The 21,412-nt window shown below is 38.7% G+C and overlaps 1 long non-coding RNA gene across 1 annotated transcript in view; it reads left to right on the plus strand.

Annotated features, from left to right (window-relative positions):
* LOC116596742 overlaps positions 1-12,059 on the plus strand; it is a 41,187-nt gene extending 29,128 nt beyond the window's left edge. The window contains exons 4-5 of the long non-coding RNA XR_004288295.1: positions 8,144-8,256; positions 11,952-12,059. This is a non-coding gene — a long non-coding RNA (uncharacterized LOC116596742). The remainder of the gene's footprint in view (positions 1-8,143; positions 8,257-11,951) is intronic.
* Positions 12,060-21,412: the final 9,353 nt, after the last annotated feature.

A 21,412-nucleotide genomic window follows, 5' to 3' on the forward strand; every position in this document is an offset into this window, starting at 1 on the left:
CTTTTGGATGATACTATGTCTTTATAATAAACCTGCTGTGGACAGGCTGCTACTTGACTCATAGGATGTTTTAATGCAGCAAAAGTAGCTGAATATATTCACTTTATTTTCCATCATCTTTATCCCTTCTCCTCTTAGTTTAGATGGTTTTTGTTGTTGTTGTGGCTCAAAGGTAATTTTATTTTTCTTTGCTCTTTCATGTCTTAAATTGTAGCAAAATCTATTCAAGAATCAATCCCTGGATGTCAAGAGAGGAGAGATTTTATGAATCACTTTCTAAATGAGCAGGAAAAAAAAAAGGTGGGGGGTGGGGGGGTGTATAAAAGAAAGGAAGGAGGGAAGGAAGGTAGGTAGGTAGGTAGATTGTGTCTCAGCAGCAGAAGGAGTTTGCCCTGGTGCTTGAGTATCGTATTTTAATGATAATGGTAAAAAGTCTACCGTACTGAGTCTCAGAGGTCCAGGTTCTTCTTTGGGGTTCTTGACTGGCTGTGAACATGACCAGGGACAAATATTTTCACCCTTCAATTCCCTTATCTACAAATTGAAGCCATTAGACCAGGGTACAGTTATCTCAATTTTCATTTGCGACTTACAATTCTAAAGGAATCACTTTAGGGAGAGGAGCTATTTGGTCTAAACAGAGGTCTTATCCAGTGCATGTTTGAAGACACACATGGTCTTCGTGTGTATCAACAGTGTTGCTGTCAAAAGTGCCTAAAAGTTGGGGAGATGAAAAAGAAAATTTAACTACTTTCTAAGAGCAGAGCAATGTTTAATGTCCAAATGCTGCTGGCAGTACATTGCTACTCTTATTCTGTAACAGTTCAGCAACCCTTGTTGGGAATCTCTAAAATGACCTTTTCCTGGTTTTGTTTTTATTTTGTTTTTCTCAGACCTTGACTTGTCAGCCACCCAGCATGAAATGTAAGTTTTTTTTTTCCATAAAACACTTTAAAGGAAATATACCCATTCTGAACATTTCTTGAAGAAAATGACCTCTTGCCTACAGAATTGCCAAGGCATTTGTGTTAAAGAAGTGTGCTTTTTACCGGGAGGCAATTTGGTGTATTTTGATTTATGCCCTTGACATGTTTTAAAGGTTAAGAAAATGTTCAGTGTATTTCTTCTTCTGGTGTTAGAAGAGTTGCTTCCTCAGATATGGCTGCTTAACGTTTAATATTCTTTAAAAATGATTAGAAAGCTGGGATCAGTAAAGGAACAGGTTTAGTTTTTGCACAAAGTATAATATGAAGAGAGCTGCTGCTGGCGCATATTCAGTGTTATTTGAAGCAAATTTTAGGGGAAAAGGGGGAACGTGGGAGGTGCTTGAAAAGTAATTTCTCTTGTGGCTCTCTTTCTGGGGGGCTGAATATCTTGTTCAGCACTCAGGAGATGTGAAATAAGGAGTTAAAATAAGCATGCTTTAAGCCACAGCTTTATCAGGAATTTACACCTTTTGCTTGTACAAATGAGAGCTGAAAGCTCCAAGAACACAGGAGATTAAGTGAAAGCACTGCTCCTGTGTTTTAGCAGTAAATGAGGAGTTTGATTGAAGTGATGTTGTTAGATTAACTGTGGCGTCTTGGATTCTAGGTCAAAGGTATTGTAAAGGTGAGGAGAGAGAAGGTAGCTACACTCTGTCCCCTCAGGCTAACCCACTTCACAGAAGTGAACATGCTTTTCTATTTCTTCTTCCTTGGCCCTCATTTCCGTATCATGTAAAATGAAGGTGTTGGACTAGATGATTTTTAGGGTGACTTTTGTTACACTTCTCAGTTTTTGTTGTTGTTGTTGTTTTGATTTCCCTATTTTTTCAGTTCTTTCAACCTCTAGAACTTTCTTGATATCCTACGTATTCATATCGGGGAAAGAGATCTAGTGAGTAGCACTTAACGTGCTGCTTTCCAGAGACATTTAATTATTTTTGGTCATTATTGTATATTTTATTTTTAATTTGACTTTGAGTACCACAGAATTTTATCATTATTGATTTATATCAACATTCATTTAGATTTATTTACATTTTTATGATCAAAGTAATAAAATGATAAAATGTAAATATTCAACCCTTTTAAATAAGGGTCTTCTGAACAGGACTAGCACTCCTAGTACTTCAGGCTTTCCATCTGTGATTATATTTCTTCTGACTAAATTCCATCCTTCTTTTTAATTCCCATTAGCTAGGTTTTGCCTCAAATTTTAGTTGGAACATAGCTATTTATTTATTTATTTAATATTTGTTTACTTATTTGACCCAGAGAGAGAGGGAGAGAGAGACAGTGAGAGAGAGAACATAGGTAGGAGGAGTGAGACAGGGAGAAGCAGGTCTCTGGCTGAGCAGGGAGCCCGATGTGGGGCTTGACCCCAGGACCTGGGATCATGACCTAAGCCAAAGGCAGACACTCAATGACAGCCACCCAGGGACCCTGGAACGTAGTTTTTACTTGGAACATAGTGAGTAGTCTGTTAAAATAAGCCATATTATTATCCAAATGTACATGATTTGTTTACTCATTTGCTTATTATCTATTGACTCCACTAAAATGTAAGCCTTAACAGGGTAGGAGCTCAAATTGCCATATTCCTCATTTTCCTCCATTGTCCGAGCAGTTGTGCAGCCTGTTGGGGGTGCTCATTAAAGACTGAATGCCTGAATGAATTCACTTATCCACTCACTCATTCTTTCATTCCACACATGTTGAATGAGTATTGATTGTGGGTCAGACATTATGCTAGGCTTTGGGATTGCAAAGATAAATCAGCCTCCATATCTGTACTCCCAGAGGCAACCTTCACGGGAAAAAGTTAAGCAAAGATAGAAGGGCAGCACATGAGGCACGAGCTCCATCATGAAATGTCATTGATAATTCCTGGGGACTGGTGATATGGAACAGAAAGATGCTTTTGAATAAGGGTCCTCTGAACAGCACTTCGCATTGCTGGTGTGTAAGATTGACCCAGGAATTTGGCTTTTGGAAGTGGTCTTGCATAGGTGATACTGAGAAGGAGAAACCTGGTCATTTAGTTGTCCTAGATCTCATCAAATTTCTACAGTGCAAGGAAGGTGAATTTGTGAATCAACAGGCATATTCCACTGAAACTAATGAGTTGGAAAAAATAGCCCAGAACAAAAAGAACTACTTTGTTGAAAGTGGCCATATTACACTCCACGGAGTAATGATCGTAGATGGCCATTACTTCGGTTATGATGAAGGTACTTAGAGTTACCATGGGCCTACAGAGACAGAGCAGTATCCTTGAGAGTTTTCCTTTAAGGGCAGAGCACCTTACTGAACTTCCAACAGAAGGACCTCAAAAAATATTTTAAGTCAGGGTAGGGAAATAGGCATCATGGTCTAACAAAACAAGTAGTCTTTAGAATAAAGCAATTTGAATTCTAGATTCTCTCCTTCATAGCTCTGTGATACTGGGTAAAAGACTTAACCTCTCTGGGAATGTTTTCTTATCTTTAAGATGGGGATAAAAATACCTTCTAGATTGTATTAAAACAGTGTGCATAAAATAGTACATAGTAGGCCTTCATATTAATGCTAATTGATGGTGGCAGTAAATGTACACAGTTATGTAAAGGTATATGAAAATTAGCTTGTAACTCTTTTTTGCTTCCATATTTATCATTGTTGATGACTTCTGCCTCACATGCTAGCAGCTTTGGCTGCTTTAAAAGTCATCAGCTCAGATAGATCTGTAAACAAGCTACTCTACCCTGTTTATACTTAGGTTAATATATTGCTCCTCATGTGATTTTGTGTGAATGGATTTCAGGAATCATGGAAAAATCTCATCCATTGTCAAATCCTATCTTGGAGTTTGAAATACTTTCCCAAGGGCAAAAAACTCCCAACCCCTATCAGTCCCCAAAGTAAAGATAAGGCTTAAATATTATAATCTTCCCAGAAATGTTTCTTTCCTCTCCTTTTTCCCCATTTGTCAGTCCACCATTTCCCCCGTACAGCTTCCAGACAAAATTAGCCAATCCTCTCTTTGTAGTTTGTCCACATTTCTTACTTACTTTACTATGATTTATGGAAAATAAAATGTTATCTATTATAAAATGCATGTAGATGTTACAGATATTGTTATGTGAAAAAATGTGAAATTGTTGAAATGTGATAAATTCTACACTAGGCTGCAAAGTCTTTTTAGGAAGAAACTATATTCAAAGAAACTGGCAAAACTCCAGGTTCATTGGGTATAAATAATCAATTTCAAAGTTTTCGCTATAGGCTGATTTAGATAGCTGTAAAGTTTAGGAGAGGATGGAGAAATCATGAGGACATTTGAGAGTATGTGATTGGTGGCTGGTGGGAATGAAAGGAGAGAGAAAAATTGTGCAAGGAAAGGACATAGCCATAATAGAAGACAAACATCACCAATATCCAGATTTGATGAGAGCCTTTCTTCCTAAGAACATATTTACAATCTTAATTTTGCAACATCTTCAAGATATATAGTTATTTCCATACTCCTCCCCCCCAACGAATAGCTTGTTAGAATATTTTATGCACATAAAAATGTAGTTTTAGGTGGAAGAATCCCAATGCATTTAAAACCCAAAAGCAAGAAAGCATGTTCCCATGCCAATGAATTCATTTCGTAAATAGATGCTTATAATGACTTACCAGTAATTATAAAGTAGTTGTATAAATTATTAAGTGATAATGAGTTAATATGGCATATATTTATAAGGGATGAATTATTATTGAGCTTTTAAGAATACCAATGTTAATTACTGAAGGCTGTTTCAGAGTTAAAATGGCTTTATTAATACATGCCTGAGGATATCAGCAGCAAGCAAATAGTATTAATCTGCAACCGATTTGTGTCAGATACATGGTATTTCCCCTGATATACTGACCTTTTCTAAAAGGTAAATTAGGTTAGTTCAGCATAGTTTGTTATTTGGGCCAATTGATGACTGGGTTTTTTTTGGTGGGAGAGGGCAGAAATCTGGCAGGCATTATCAGTCATTGTATGAAACTGACCCCCGAATACTTTTTCTCAACCATGAAAACCATGACCACACTTACCCACCTATGGGCTGCTCTCATTTCTCATGATTCTCTCAGTTCTCAAAGATTACTGACCTTTATTTTATGATCAGTTTCCTGTGTTTTTATTGTCCTGGATGGAATTATTACAGATTTGTACTTACAAATTCTTTAAAAATAGCTACCTACTTTGAGTCCACTTATATTTACCAAAATTTGTACTCCAGTCCAAACTCCTTTATCTGACTTTGGAGACCTCCCAACCCTCATAAGCAAATTTGATGCACTTTTCCCATCTTCAACCATGATTCCTAAGTCTCAAGGAGGTTCCTCCCAAAGGAGATGCATCAGATTTAATACTCTAATAAGTATTGCTTGTAAGACTATCTATAAGCTTTCTTGAATCAGGAGTTAAAGTCTGGGAAAATAGATTCACAACTAGCAGTAAGGGCAATGCACATAACTAAAAAGCTTGTTTTAATTCAGTAGAAGCCTTTGTGCTAATGAAGGGAAAAGGTTGAGGAGCTCTAGCCAAAACTGGATTTATAATTCACATATATTCATTTTGTTTTCTCGCCCTCTATATCTGTGCTTATACAAAACTTCCCTGAACAATGGTAATTGAGATATAATTGAAAGATGAGTAGGAGTCAGGTGTCAACTAGGTGAGAAGTTGGAGAAGGCCATTTCAGGCAGGTGAAACCACATACACAACCCATATGAAGTCCTAGTTGAGAGTGCCATTTTGTATTGGAGGCATCTAAAGGATACCAGGCTAGTACAGACAGAAGGGAAGACTGTTGTGACTGACGGAGATGTTCAGGGAAGAGTGATGATGGAAGAATATGGGGCAAGGATTCTGCTGGGCTGCGAGGGGCTGTGTGTAAAACGCCAATGGACTTAGATTTTGTCCAAAAGTCTTGATAAGCATTATGCTCCCAGGCAGAGCACTCTTATTTTAGAATGATCACCCTGAGGATAGCATGAAGGAGCTGGAGACAGGAGAAAACCAAGGTCAGGGATGTTCATTAGAAGGCAACTGTAAGTGTCCGGAGGAAAGATGACAGGAGCCTGATCCACCGTGGGGAAATGAGGAGAATGTGCTCTTGTGGGGCTCTGGAAAGTTCCAGGTAACCAAAGAAAATAGCTGTGGTATTTAGCCGAAAAGAGTAGAAATAAGTCACAGAAAGAAAGAAAGAAAGGAGTATATATTTTTTTCTAAATTCCTTCTTTTATTTGGATATCTTACTTTTTCTTCCCAAATTCCTGTGTCCACTCATAATGGCACCTAGTGGGGCTGTAGTGACAATTGACACCTCTCCTTCAGTGCAGAAGACCACCTTCTACAGGGAGTCTTTTTGTCTATGGACACAACAATTTAGAGCATAATTGCTTCACATGCCTGTCTGGGACTATTTTGAATGGTAGTCTTTAATTACTGCAGAATAAAAGTGACCCAAAGGGTTTGGGAGGTAGGAAAAGAATAAATGAAACAAGATGGGATCGGGAGGGAGACAAACCATATGAGACTCTTAATCTCACAAAACAAACTGAGGGTGGCCGGAGGGGAGAGGGGTAAGGAGAGGGTGTTTGGGTTATGGACATTGGTGAAGGTATGTACTATGGTGAGTGCTGTGAAGTGTGTAAACCTGGTGATTCACAGATCTGTACCCCTGGGGCTAATAATATATTATATTATAAAAAATTTTTTAAAGATTTTATTTATTTATTTGACAGACAGAGATCACAAGCAGGCAGAGAGGCAGGCAGAGAGAGAGAAAGGAGGAAGCAGGCTCCCTGCAGAGCAGAGGGCCCGATGTGGGACTCGATCCCAGGACCCTGAGATCATGACCTGAGCAGAAGGCAGCGGCTTAACCCACCAAGCCACCCAGGCGCCCTAAAAATTTTTTTTATTAAAAAAAAAAGTGACCCAAACAAAGTGAGTGAGAATAAATGTGTTCAGGCATTGTAAGTCTTGTTACTTAATTCTTAGACCACACAAAGCTGGATTGGGCAGTTAAAATCTGTAAAGGCACAAGTAGAGGGTAATTAGTAAGTGTTAGAAACACACTGAGACCATCCAAAGACAGAATCCTGACTTCCTTGACTGGTGTGGTAGCCCCAGGAAGAGGAGCAGGTACCTTTTAGTGAAAAGAATGAAATTTCTTCTTGAAGACACCAGTGGTAGGAACATTACTTTGCTTTCACCTTTCATCTCACCCAAAGGAGTGAAGGGAATCCACAGGAGGTGAGACGAGCGTAAGGGCCAGCCTAAGATCAGGCCAGAAGTCCTCCACAGCCAGACTGTTCTCAGGAGAGGGGAAGTAGGGATGTTTTAAAGTCCATAGAAAAGATAAAACCCACTTTTAAAATTCCCGTTTCAGAAAATTAAAAACCTGGCGGGCACGTGTATTAGCCGTGCATCTTTATCATTTGCAATAGTATCTTTATAATTCAGTATCTTTCTCCATGCTGATATTCTAGTATTCTGCTTCCTAGGGTGTTCTATAAACGGGCGTGTGATTTTACATATACATAAACAACCCTGTGCCAATACAAACGGCATCAGGACCTCGAATGGGCCTACAGGCACTGCAAGCCGTGTCATCAGAAGTGTTCGTGAGGGACAGAAGCCCAGAGCTTAGACCTGGGAACTATGTCAGTGCCAAGTACCATGACGCAACAAATTAAAATATGTTTAGAAAGGGAATATTGAGATGATTTGAAGGGAATGTTTTCAGATGGAGCCTATGAAAGAAGTGTCATGTTAGGAGACTTTTCTTATTAATGCTGGGTTTAAGGACAGGGGTGACCTACTGTTGACAGGCACAGGGTATGTTTGAAGTGCAGTGGCAATTTTCCCTGTTTGGCAGGAATAAACATTTAGGATAGCAGTTTTCCAAGTGTGGTCTCTGGACCAGCAGCATCAGCATCACCTGGAAACATATTAGAAATGCAAATTATTGGACCTTTTTCCACATCTATTGAGTCAGAAACTAGGGGATGGGAAGTAGAAATGTATTTTAATAAGACTTCCCAATGTAAGAGGGTACAGAAATGTGTGCACATGAGAAGTATGAAAGGGGACAGAGGAAGGTACGGGCTGAGAAAAGTTGTTTTGTCTCTTGTAGGTGTAAGTGGCAACCACTAGGTGTCTTAAAGGTATAAGTGACATTGACTTCCCTTCTAATTCCATGAAGGGTGGAAGAGGATTTAGTAGGAATCCTAGCCCACCAATCCCAAGGTTTGTAAAATAGTATAATGGAATGTCTTCCTTAAATCAAGATGTACCTACTCTGTTACTTTCTTCCTACACTTCTAATGCTAACCATGACTAATTGAACAAAAACCTGTTACACTGATTTAGTTAGAGCTCAACCACCACTGTCTAGTATGATTACTTTGGATGTGGAGGCCACAGAACTCTTAGGGATGAGACACCTTTCAAATCTTCTTGGCCAAAGCAACCCAATAGTTCCCAACTCTTGCCCCCTTGCCCTTCTGAAGCTGTTCAAATAGCATATGGGGCTTAAGTAAGATTTTTCAAATTACTATTTGAATGATATTAACTTGGAATATTTTCTTCTAGCCCCCAAAGATTTTTCAAATTACTATTTGAATGATATTAACTTGGAATATTTTCTTCTAGCCTCCAAAGATTTAATTTTTAAAGATGCTGCTTGATCATTAGCACAATTGGTGTCCTCATTAATAATCTGAGCTGCCAACATCCACGTCCTGGTTACCTCTGTGACCTGCTATTTACAAGCTGTTTGCAAGGAGCTCTCACAAGTCATTGCATAATAATCAATTTGCTTTGCTTTCCTTCTAGATTCATTAAATTGTCTTGATGCCCATTAAGCATGCATTTCTCATCAACTAAGTGGTTTAAAATGAGGACCTTTGAAACACTTCTAATTAGCTGTGTAAAGTTTAGAACAAAGTTAACAGAGACCCCAAAAGGCTGTTGTTTGGAGTTTCAGGCCACAAATTGCTAGCTGCCAAGTAATGTAAAATCAAGAGTACAGTTTTTCTTCCCTGAAGATCTCTTTGAAAAACCAAGATAAAAGAAAGTGCACTATTTACAGTAGTTGTCACATTTGTGGCTAATAATTGTTAATTAGGTTAACTCAGTTGCATAAGAAATGTGTTGCTTCACTTGGAGAGTGATGAGTGGGTTGCAAACCTTGTAGACCTTTTCTGAGACTTGAGCCAAGGAGGGCTAACATCTAAAAGATTGTTAAAGTACTCTAGAGTGGAAAAGATTTTTTTTCCCCCCTTGGAGGATATCAACTGTAAAATTAACACTTACTTAGCTCTAGGAATGGAAGGGTCTTAGCAAGGCCACTTTAAAGGTCTTCACGGGGCATGTTGAGAAAATAGATGACCTCCTAGAGGGGTCATCTTATATTAGCAGAGGTTGTCCAACCTTAGCTGTGCATTGAAATCACTTGGAGAACTTTGAATAAATGGTGATAGCCGGACCCCACCCTATATTGTTAAATAGACATCTATGCTGGTAGTTTAGTCAAAGTGTGCCTATCTTTAAGAAGCTCCTCAGATGATTTAATGGACAGTGGTTGTTGAGCACTACTGTCTTAGAATCTGCTAGTCATCATTCTGGTTCCCAAGAAAGAAATATTGGGCCTATTTGAAATAAAAGGATGCCCCCTCTACTTCCTACTCCTTAGAGAATAACTCTTCCTCTATTTCTTTTCCAGAGCAGTAGCACAGATTATCCAAAAGTCACTTATGTGTTTTATTGATTGCTTTATTAAATCTTCAAAAATGTCATTGAGTTGAACTTTGTATTAATAAATAATAAAGTTTGTTTGCATTCAGACTAATCCCATAAGCATTTATGGACTAAGCATAGAGATGCATTTTTGGGGGGAGGAGAGGTAGAAGCTGCTGACCTAAAAATAGACCTTCAAAACAGAACAGCTAGAGAGTTGAGAGTTGGCTCAAAGATAAATTTTGAGCCCCATAGATTTTCTTTAGTACCTTTGGGCTCTGGAGAGTTCATGTTGAAGCATGTCCCATACAGGTGAATTAGACAGAGGCCAACACATGACACATGAGGGCTCTACATGGTTTTCAGCTATGGCCTCAGGTACTACATACTATGATAAGTCCAGTGGAATTCCCTAACCTTGATAGACTGGACTTGGAATTAAATATTTCATATCATTTCTTCATATACTATAAATGTAAAAAAAAAAAGTCAGGAGTTTCAAACTGACAACTGCTCTATACTTGACCATGTTAGAGTTTTAAAATCTTACATTAATGAGATTCTTTGAGTGTCAGGGTCCTGTGAAACAAGAGCCAAAGAAGATTTGATATTCATCTATTTTGGACAAAGTTATTTATGGGGAATCGGTCTTACAATCACATTTCCTCCTTGACAGGGCAAACAGAGCAACATCTCAGGCTCTGTCTCCCTTTCAAATCTACCAGATGTATTTATTAAGACTTGGACAAATTTATCATTAATAAATACTTGGGGCATGTTTTTATGTCTTCTTAAAGACAATTAAATATTACTTGTCTCCTCATTTAGGTTACAAGTCCGGGTAGAGAAGAACCACTTATTCTTCTTTGATATGTCCTTCATTACATGCAGTACCTTATTAGACATATCATGGTGTTTAAACAGATGCAGGGGACAAGGGGTACTATTGGAAGACACATAGAGTGTGTGTGTTACACATACATAAACATGTGATCTGTACATACATAAATGGAGGGGTGTTGAGGAGAAGAACTTCAGGTCCTTTTTAGCATTTTATGAATGTGACCATTGCCCTTGCTAGAAGATATGTCACCAAGTGCAGAAACAAATACCATGGACAGAAGAATATGGAATGTCTCAGTGCTTCAGATGACATAACTTCACACATTTACTGCCAGACGGCAAGTGAGTGCCCCAAACTAACATCTGGTAATGAATATTTTAAAAAAAGAATGAGATAAAAGTTAGCAAAGGCAATTTAAAAAAAAAATTTTTTCTTGCTTTAGGCCTTGGTTCAAACTAATTTCACTGTGTCCTCTATAGCTTCTTATGATGTAGAATTTTATTTTCTGGGGAATTACAGACTCTCTAGAAGAGCATATTAAACAATTATTCTTATCACTGAAGGCTGTTCTTTGACAGGTATGCTCAGAGGCTAAAGAGAAACACCCTTCCCTGGAGGAAATGGGAAATAAGGGGAACAAATTCAAGATATAATTCTAATGTGTTACATACAATCTACCTACACTAGAAAAAGGTGATGAATAATTCAGGAAAAAATAAAGTACAAATTTGAAACCCTTTCTGAGCACACTAGCAATCTTAGAAAAAGAGATAAGTAGACTTGGACAAGGCTTTAAAGCTAGATCATTGGACGTCGGCTGAGAATTCAGTATTATTTTTTCTGAGTAGTTTGGCTGGTTCCAGTCTAGACTGCGCATGGCTGAAAAATGAGGGGAGAATGGGTACATGATGAGATACAGTGACCTGTAGCAGTGCAAGGCACATTTCTTCCTTTGTGCACTAATAGGGGAATTTCTGATTACCGTTTCTATTTTAGTCATGTAGTATTTACTAGAGACCTCTGGTAGGATCGCATACTTAGCTTCCAGACTTGTCTAAACCTGACCGATCAGGTGGAAAAGATAATAACCAGATAGGTCCAGCATCAGATATCAATTCTGCTGGTTCTGTTGGTGCTTTGACATTCCAGTTTCTAGTCTCTGCTTGTATGCGAGGCTTTGGAACTGGTGTGGTTTTTGTCTTAGCAATGGATCATGCCTACCAGAGAGAGCCCACTAATATTCATTAAACTCCTCCTACTTCGCTTTATTATAACTCATATATTCCCCAATCAGAAATTATTATTCTCTACCTATGACCAACCATGACTTTTTTTTTTTTGTCTTTTTCCTCAAATTCAGTGATCTTTGAGAAACTCAGGCTACCTTCATTCTCTTGGATTTTTCCAGATTTGTGATGGTTTGAGACTTCCCCTCTTCCTCCATCATCATTTGGGCAGGTTGGAATTATTAAGAGTCAGAAAGTTGAAGGTTTGCGGAACGTGTTGGCTGTCTTCTCCAATCCTAACCTCTATTAGCCAATTGGAAATTGCATTTCAGATGTCTTGGCCGAGGTGACTTCAGAAATCACTATCACTCAAGTTAATATTTCAGCTACCATAAAATAGGCAACTGAGACAGAAGTATTCTCCCAGAATACCTCTATCATGAAATCATGCCAAAATTGTTTGCCTTTAATAAAAATTTAAAATGATCTGTGTGTGTTTGGAAAGCCATTTTAATGACTCTTTCCTGGACAGATTATATTTTTCTGAGGTTGGGAGAGGAGAGTCTGTATGCAGGGATGAACAAACTGGTTGCCATCTTGTGCTAAATCTCCTTGAGAGTGGGATCATATTTTAAGGAGAAAAATACTAAAATTAAAATTTAAAGAACCAATAAAAACAAATGTGGTCTCCTTTGTATCTTAGAGAAATATGTATCTTAGTGCGATGGGGAAACACCCTTTTACTATTGTGATTTTAAAGAAGCCCTCTACTGTCTGATGAGCTGTGCTCTGAGAGCTGATTTGTAACTTGGATTTTGATGTTTGATGAATATAACAGTTGTGTAAATAACAGGTCCCCTGGCCTATCCACGTGAGTCCATTGAATTCACAGAGTAGTCGAAATATTGCATACTTGCAACACATTAAAATCTTCAGTGTTGGTTTTTGAGAAGAGTAAATTTAATTTAAAACCAAACTGGGAAATAGATGTAGACTTTTTAAATACTCTAGAAGGACTTAAGCTCAAGAGAACTTAGAGCTCCCCCCCCTTTTTTTTTAAAGTAATTTTCATATGACTTCTCTTTTCTTTATTCTGATATTTTTCTACTTTTTTTTTTTTCAAATAAGATATGATTAAGATCATTTCTTGTTTTCGGTTTCCTTTGGAAGAATGTGGGGAGGAGAGGAGGTAGAGAATTGGAAGAAAGATTTTTCTGTAGTAACTTTAAAGTATTAAAGAGATTATTAAAAATAGTAAGAACAAATAGGTAAGAAAAGGAATTTTTGAGATTTTATCTATATTGGCAAAAGGGAAAAAAAATAGCTAAGCTGGCGGTACAGGTCTTGCTTTGTGTGGCTCTGATATGCATGGATTAAAGTTACCGCACTGGAAATACAGTTCAAGTATTAATTACCCCAAGGTATTAACTGTACATAATTGTGTAAAGAACAAACTTTGCTGGTTCAGTGCATAGATTACTAACTAAATAACAGAGGACCTCATGGTAAGTGGCCAATTACTCATTTCTTTCAAATTTCGTGGTGGTTGTCACCACACACCTATTATTCATCTATGCACAGACAGCAAGGCCTGTGGTCATGTTGTGTCTCTGTCTTCCAGTGATAAATCCACTTGCCATTTCACAAAAATAGATAATCAGAAGAAAAAAGTATCCCACAAAGGTGACGGTGCAGTAAACAAAGAGAAAGTGATAGTGCTGGAAGAGAAATTCAAATTGAACGTACATGGAGTTAGAGAACAAAGAGCTGACTTCGGGACTGTTGACACTGCAGTCATGTGAAAGACTGAACATACAGCCCGGGAAACTGAGTGAGGGCAGACTTACTGATGTAAAGTGGTTGCAAGGAAAAGGAAAAGGTGTCCTAAACAAAGTAATTCCAGTAAAAACCTGGAAATTAAAGGAAATCTCAGAGATATTTGATAGCATTGAAAGTGAAGAGGGTAAGATGTCAGAAGCCAATCTAAACTTAAGAATATGACAATTTGTCAAGAAAAAAGGACGTTTACTCTGTATTGTAAATTACACAATGAGAGAGGGAAGCCCTGTTCAAAGGACTCTTCATAAGTTTTTTAAAAAGAAATAAATGCTGTCATTCTCAGTGTCTCTAATGTTTTAAATTACAGTGTGCTAGATAAGTACTAGTTTTACTATTTTTTTCATCACTTTATACATTTATAATTGACAGTACTTTTCTTAATATTATGACAAAAATTTTTAAAGATCACAGAACCATTCCAATTTTCTTAAATATTGAAGATCTGTTTGCTCAGTTGTTTTTATGGTCCTGGACTACCATGCAAAGCTAGGACTGCCAGTACTCTCATTAAAGAAAAAGAGATATTCAGTCAAATGAAATGGGAACATTGGTTCAAGACAATTTGACTGATAGTCTTGAGTACCTGGAAACCTTTGCATAGAGCGAGACAGGAAAAAATCTTTTTGTTCCTTTTTCTGCTTTTATTCTTGCCAGGTTATATACTCCCACCCTATTTTACACATTAAAACACATTTTACACATTCCTCAGAATGTTGTCCTTGTAAAAGACAAGGAATTAATGATTTCTTTTGAACAGATAAAATCTAAGGAAGGGCTAGGTAAGAATGACCAGATGAAGCTATCATGTGCATATTTCAGACCACTGGCACTAGACATCTTGGTTCCAAGGCCCTTTGGTCTAAGGAGTAACCCCTGGGCCCTTGTCTTTGCTCTCACTGGTTCCTGGATGTCTGAGAAGACACATACACCAGATCACCATCTTCAATAACCACCCCCTGCCCCAGAACCTGAACAAAAATGAGTTTCTCTCCTTTCCTTTGAGTCTCCCAGACACTCTTTACCTGCACTTTATGCTTTCAGTAAACTCGGCCTTCACCTCCTGCTGGCCTACATTTGATTTCTGTCCTATGCAATGAAGCCATGGACCCTCTTGGCTGGTCCTATGGGATCCCCTCTGGGTTCTTGAACTTGACCTGTAGGAATCAAGAGTACATAAACAAATTAGAGTCCTGGAGTTGGACTCAACTCGGAACCAACAGAAAAAAAAAAAAGACAGTCTAACTTTAGTCAAGTTTTTAGTGCCTTGGAATCATAGACACTTAGATTGGAAAGAGGGTATTATCTGGCTGCAGTTTACAGATGTTGAAACTAGGGCTTACACAGGTTTTAAGTGCAGTGTCATACCTGAACCCACATAGTTGGTTAGTTACAAGGGTTAGAAGGAACTAGGATCTTTTGATTTCTGGTCTACCTCTTTCTTTGGTGAAATAAAAGCAGAGAATGTCCTTTATGAGACCACCATGGAAGATTTGGGGGAGGTATCTCCCGGTTCACTGCATGTTTCCTATAGATAAAAATAATAACTATATTGAAAGTGCAAGCTCCCAGTGAATTACTCTGTTTCCTTTTAATTCTTTAGTGATGTGTGTGTGTGTGTGTGTGTCTGTGTGTGTGTACTCACCTAGAAGAGTGCCTCAGAAGAGCAGTTGAAGTAGGACTGGCTTTACCTTGACATTGTTAAATCAAGATCTTTTTCAAGGTAATTTCTTAAAAGCTATTTAAGTTTCTCACTAGATAAATACCATCTATTCACCCACTAATTCCTGAGCCTTTCCTTTGCTTGATTGCCTATTTAGTTTGTGTAATTTAATATTTTGGTGTCATATTTGTCTTAACTTTTCACTTTTCTTCTTACTAGAGGTAAGCGGATAAAGAAGAAAGATTTGTAAATCTTTCTAGCTTGAAATTGTTGTACCTTTCTGTTTCTCTTTGAAATTAAATGATTTGAGGTGAATACGGGTTGTTCATACATATTTGGAGTTTGACTTTTTTGAAATTCAGTGCCAAATCACATGTTGAAATTTCTCATGAATTCAATAATACAGTTCAACAAACACATATCCTATTACCCTCTTTTGTTCTTTGTAGTGTGTATCACTCTGTGAAGTTATTCTTTATAATGGCTATTTACTTGGTTGTTTTGGTTTTCTTTACTAATATCTAAACTCATCTTGTTTCTCTTGTTCACATGATCTTAGGTTAGCGCCCAGGATATAGTGGGGCATCCAAAAATACAATACTTACGGAATAATTGATAGGTAATAGAAGTACCAATTACAATATAAATAATACTTAATAACATACATAAATAGGGACGCCTGGGTGGCTCAGTTGGTTGGACGACTGCCTTTGGCTCAGGTCATGATCCTGGAGTCCCGGGATCGAGTTCCGCATCGGGCTCCCAGCTCCATGGGGAGTCTGCTTCTCCCTCTGACCTTCTCCTCGTTCATGCTCTCTCTCACTGTCTCTCTCTCAAGTAAATAAATAAAATCTTTAAAAAAAATAACATACATAAATAATAAGGACTGTGAAAAGTATTGGGGGACACAATGATGAATAGAAAAAATAATGAGGATCATGACCAGTATTGGGGCATACAATGATGAAGCTTACTTACTTGAGCTGCAGGGGCTCCAATCTAGTCAAAGGTGAGAGTCACATATGAAATAATCTGCATTGCAGTAAACAAGAAAAATAGAAGAGCATGTTAAAAAAGCAAAGAAACTGCAGTGGGGTGGGGGAAAGGACCAGCAAGGTGTGAACTTCAATTTGAAGGAGGGCCAGTGGCTCACTCAGCAAAGGAGAGGAGAGAAGAAAGAAAACCCCCAAGAAAGGGAAGAGCAAGTGTGAAGACAAAAACACAAAAGAACAAGACATTCCCAGAGAACTAGCAGTGCCATGTGGTATTGCCTGAGCAGGGGGTGGGAAATGGCTGCAAATGCCAACAAAACAAAGGGCACTTCAGCCAATGAAAGAGCAAGTCAGAGTATCAGCTAATAACTTCCCACTTTCTTCTCCTACATGCAAGTGTTATGGTCATAAAGAAGTATAAGGCACGAATTTTGCAACAACAGTTTAGCTGGGAGACCTGAGATGAAGCTAAAAAATATAAATAACAGTACAAATTAGCATATTCAGTGTGTCAAAGGGTCTTCTCTCCATGCCTGTGCTTTTGTCTCTGCTTGCTCATGTGTCTCTGCCTAGCCCATTCCCCTTTTTTTTCAAGACTCAGCTGGGCCCTTTCCTCCTTTGGGAACCCACTTGTCCACATTGACTGAATATCCCATCTCTGCCCCAGTAGTGCCCCATTCCTCTTTACTTACCACGGCACTCCTTGGGCTTTACTCCCAGAAGTAGTTTCACATACACCCTTCTCCAACCATGGAGATGTCTTCCTGAAAGAGTCACTTCAGCACCTCAGCTATATGGGTTCATAAAGCAAAATCTCTAAGGACTACATTCTCAGTATTTTGTGAGGGAAATTTTGCTGTTGTTTTGTTCTCTTCAGATTCTCTCAAATTATTACTTCAAGTGTCTTAGACATGTTTCTTTCCACTTACTAAATTTACAGTGAGTTCTTCCAAGTCATGGGTAGAACTTTGATGGATCTTATAGTATCATTAGTATCAAAACCCCTTTGCCTGCTACTCTGTGTCTGTTCTCTGGACTGTTTCCTAGAAAGCACTTCTTTGAAGACATTTCAGTGGGGCATTTTTCTGTGTGTGTGTGTGTGTGTGTGTGTGTACACTTAAGTGTGACTGGCTTAGTGCCATTACTTGTATAACTGTGGTCAACCATTATGGGTTAAATCTGTTGTGTGTTACAAAAAAGTAAATGATAAAAAGAAGTCTCAGTGGTGTGAATAGAACGCTGTAAAACAAACTCACTGGGGATAGCAAAGTAGAGTTCTCTGACTGAGAGCAGAGATAGTATGGTTTGTTTATGTTTATTGGTCTAGGATTAGGCAGTTTTGTCTCCCTAGTTCTCATTGGCTGAGAATATTCAGTAATACTCAGGTATTATAACCCTATAAAAAGTGTCTTATGATACCTTACAGAATATATACTTTTATTGTAGGGAAATAATTGAGTTAAATGGTATTAGGCATTAAGCTATATATCTGGCATATTAGTTTTCTTTTGCTATTATAAGAAATTATGGCAAACTTAGTGGCTGAAAACGACACAGATTTATTCTCTTATAGTTTTGGAGGATGGAAGTCCGAAATGGATCTCGGTTGACTAAAACTAAGATGTCATCAGGGCTGCATTTTTTGGAAGCTCTAGGGAAGACTCTTTCCTTGACTGGCTTTTTCAGTTTCTAGTTGCTGCTTTTATTCATTAGCTTGTTGGTCTCTTTTTCAAATCTAGCAGCACAGCATCTTCACATCTTTCTTGGACCCTGACTTCCTCTTCCACTTTAAAGAATACCTGTAATTACGTTGGGCCATCTAAATAATCCAAGATAATATCTTTAAGTTTGGTTTATTAGCAATTCTCGCAGCCTTAATTCTCTCTTGTCATGTAGCATAATATGTTCATCAGTTCTGGGGGGTTACAACGTGGGCAGGCTTAGTGAGGGAGCACTTTACCACATCTAGTTACTCATTTGTCTCTCCATTAGAGAGTGGCTGAGGGCTGTGATTTCCCTGCTTCAGCTTTGCATATTGGCTCACTCTCTTAGGAGGTACCAAGAAGTAGGCTGCACGAATTCAGAGGAGGGAGCCATCCCTCAGAATGTGTGTAGTGTGGAAGAAGACATCTTCAAGTAAATGAGGTTTCATTTGGGCCTTGAAGAACAAACATGATTATGAGAACAAGGATGCAGTCTATCTAAGGAGGACAGAGGGAGAAGAGGTACAGAGGAAAAATATGAAAGGCCTGTTTAAAGAACTGTGAGCAGAGTGGGGAGAGAAATTCATTTGCTAATGAAGCAGGGCTTTCACTAAAGAAGCAATGTTGTAGTATGTAAATGACATTTGTAATTACTTTTCTATTTCTTTTTCATGGCTGATTGAGTCTCGATACTATTGGGGTTATGGTGCTAGGGAATGAAGCATATTCTGGCTCAACAACTGAGCCTTTATGAATCCCTTATTTCACAAGGGTGTGGTGAGGTAGGGAAAGGCAGAGTCGGGGAAAGTTTGTCCTTAGCCAAGGACTCCACTAGGAGTCTAAATGTTGGCATTTTTTGGTTGCCATTTTTTCTTTCCCCAACTTCTGGAACAGTCACCGATGAACATCCATTTTCATCTCCAACCAATCTGTGATCAGTAGGGCATGACACATAGCCTGATGCATGTTCATGCGCCGTGGTGGAGGCTACTGACAAGGTAGTCCTGTGTTTGCTAAAGAAGAGACAGAACCTTCAGAATATGGAGTCTTTTAAGTAAAAACTCAAGGTCAGTGTGGGAACCTGGGGACCTTTGCCTGTGTTCCCTAATGCTGCGGAATACCCATGTGTTACTTATTGGCCTGGTAAAGACCACTTTGGTTGGAGACTTGGCTAAGGCTTGACTCAGGCAGAATGTACCTTACTCAGTGAACCGGTCCAGAGCGTTATTTTTAGGAGCAGCCATGAAGGGAAGAAATGTCATCAGAAGAGCAGATGGCTTGTGTAATTGTGCCTGGATCAGCTATAACCTCTGTCTTGATGATCCTGGTCATGTCTTCGGCTACTAAACCCTGGTTCCAAGCCAGTTACAGAATTCTAGGTTGGCTCTGACATTTTTTTCCCCTATCTTAGAGTCTGAGTCCCTGAACATCTTCTTTCTGTTCAGTGTTCTTTCATGAATCTGGAAGCTTCAACTTTAGGGCACTTAAAACACAGAATATCTGAGTATGATTTTTGAACACTAAACATAATTCCCTATACTGGTAGGGCACATGATCCTTCCAAATCTCTCCACATCCTCCTGTGGAGTGGAACTTTATTTAAAGTCTAAATACCAATATGATTGCTCACCTAAGAGTTATTTCCCAGGGTGATGTTTTGGCACCGATCTTTCTTGAACAGGTGGAAATATGAGCCATACTACTCACCTTGGCTGATCTGAGCCACGTAAGTATTTCCTAACTCATATCCACACAAAGGGGCATTCAGAGGCTACAGTAGTTTGAGCTTGGCCAGACCTATTAATGTGGTCAGCTTATTTGTTCTGATGGTTTGTCTTGGCTTCCTTCCTTAAAGAGGGAATTTCTTTATAATTTTTATAATCTTTGTTTGCCTCCTCATTAATCTGATATCTCCAGACTCAGCAACCTTTCAGTAAGTGTGACTTCTGCGACCACCTTCCCTGCATCTTTGCAGATCATCTGGCAATTGACAAGTTTGAAGGAAGATACTAAGTTTAGAAGGACTTTCTTTCCCATTAGGCAGGTGTCAAATGAGCTGGCAGACTGGGTTCTCTCCATTGAGGGTAGTCTTCCAATAAGGGCAGTCAGGATTCTTTCTGCTGAACTTCTGCAGGTGTAAGTGAGGGCTGGCAGTCCTCTCTCAACCAAAATAAAGGGAATCATTTGAGATTTTCTGGGTAGGTTTCCTCCAAGGTTCCTGGCATGGACAAGATTAGGTCTAGCCACAACTAGGAGCATGGTCAGTTCCTCCTTGTATAAAGTATCTATAGAAGGTGCCTAATATTTTTCCTGAATGCATCTCCCTTCTTGTAATAACAAGTTTGATCATTCTTTAAGGAATCACCTGCTGCACAATTTCAATACAAGTAGGCATGCTAAACTCAACATCCATCCCAAACATTCTTTATTATCCAAAGAGTGTATTTATGACACTAAACCCTATGCTCTATCATTGACACATGTGGACTGATGTTTCTTTCACTAGATAGGTTCTACCAATCATACTGTGTTACTGAACCCCAGCATGGGGATCTGGAATTTCTTAAGCATCTGCACTGGGAGTTACTTGCTCCTGCTGGGACAGAATGAAGCTTGCAGTTGCTGGAGGCCAGCTAAGGAGGGCGGGCAATACCAACATTGCTAACAACAGCTATCACTCAAGTGGTCAGTTGGATTAATGTAGTGTATATAGCTATGGGTTATAAAGACTATATTTGATTATGAATAATTTAAAACATTTCCTAGAACTTGGGGTAGATTTTTGGCCCAAGCCATTGCAATACAACTTTTATGAGTGTTCTTCCATATGCAAAAAATAGTTCATGCTCTCCTCAAAGGGCTGTATAGTCTGGTAAGACAAAGCCTACTTTATTACTGAATGCAGCTAATTTTTTTTATCAGTGGCCTGCCGTATGGAGAACATTAGATAGCTTTTGCATAAATCTTCATTTTTCCTAATGGAGGTTGAATATCAGCCTTGGGGATCCTGAAAAATAAGGCATCATCTGTTTATACCATTCTTCTGAATAGAACCCTTGGACTTGAGCTGTTTGGCTGCATAATAAATTGCAGGTGTTTAAAGAGATTGGCATAGCTCTCCTTAATTGCTTGTCACACAGCTAATCTGATGAGGGGGACATCAGTGCCAGGGAGATGGGTTTTAAGCAGCAGCAGCTGGCAGTTTTCTCACTCACGAACTGAAGCAGATTCTTGGACTAAGAAGTCAGGAGACAAAAATGTTAAGGATTCCTCTCTTTTCTTATAAATAGTTCTAAGAATGTTAGTTAAGGTTTGGCCTTAAGTTTGTGAATAAATGAAAATAAGAACTATATATTTAAAAGAACATAGACTTCAGTGTGAGAGAGTCCTAGGTGAGAATC

This window comes from Mustela erminea, chromosome 8 (assembly GCF_009829155.1).
Source record: "Mustela erminea isolate mMusErm1 chromosome 8, mMusErm1.Pri, whole genome shotgun sequence".
NCBI lineage: Eukaryota > Metazoa > Chordata > Mammalia > Carnivora > Mustelidae > Mustela > Mustela erminea.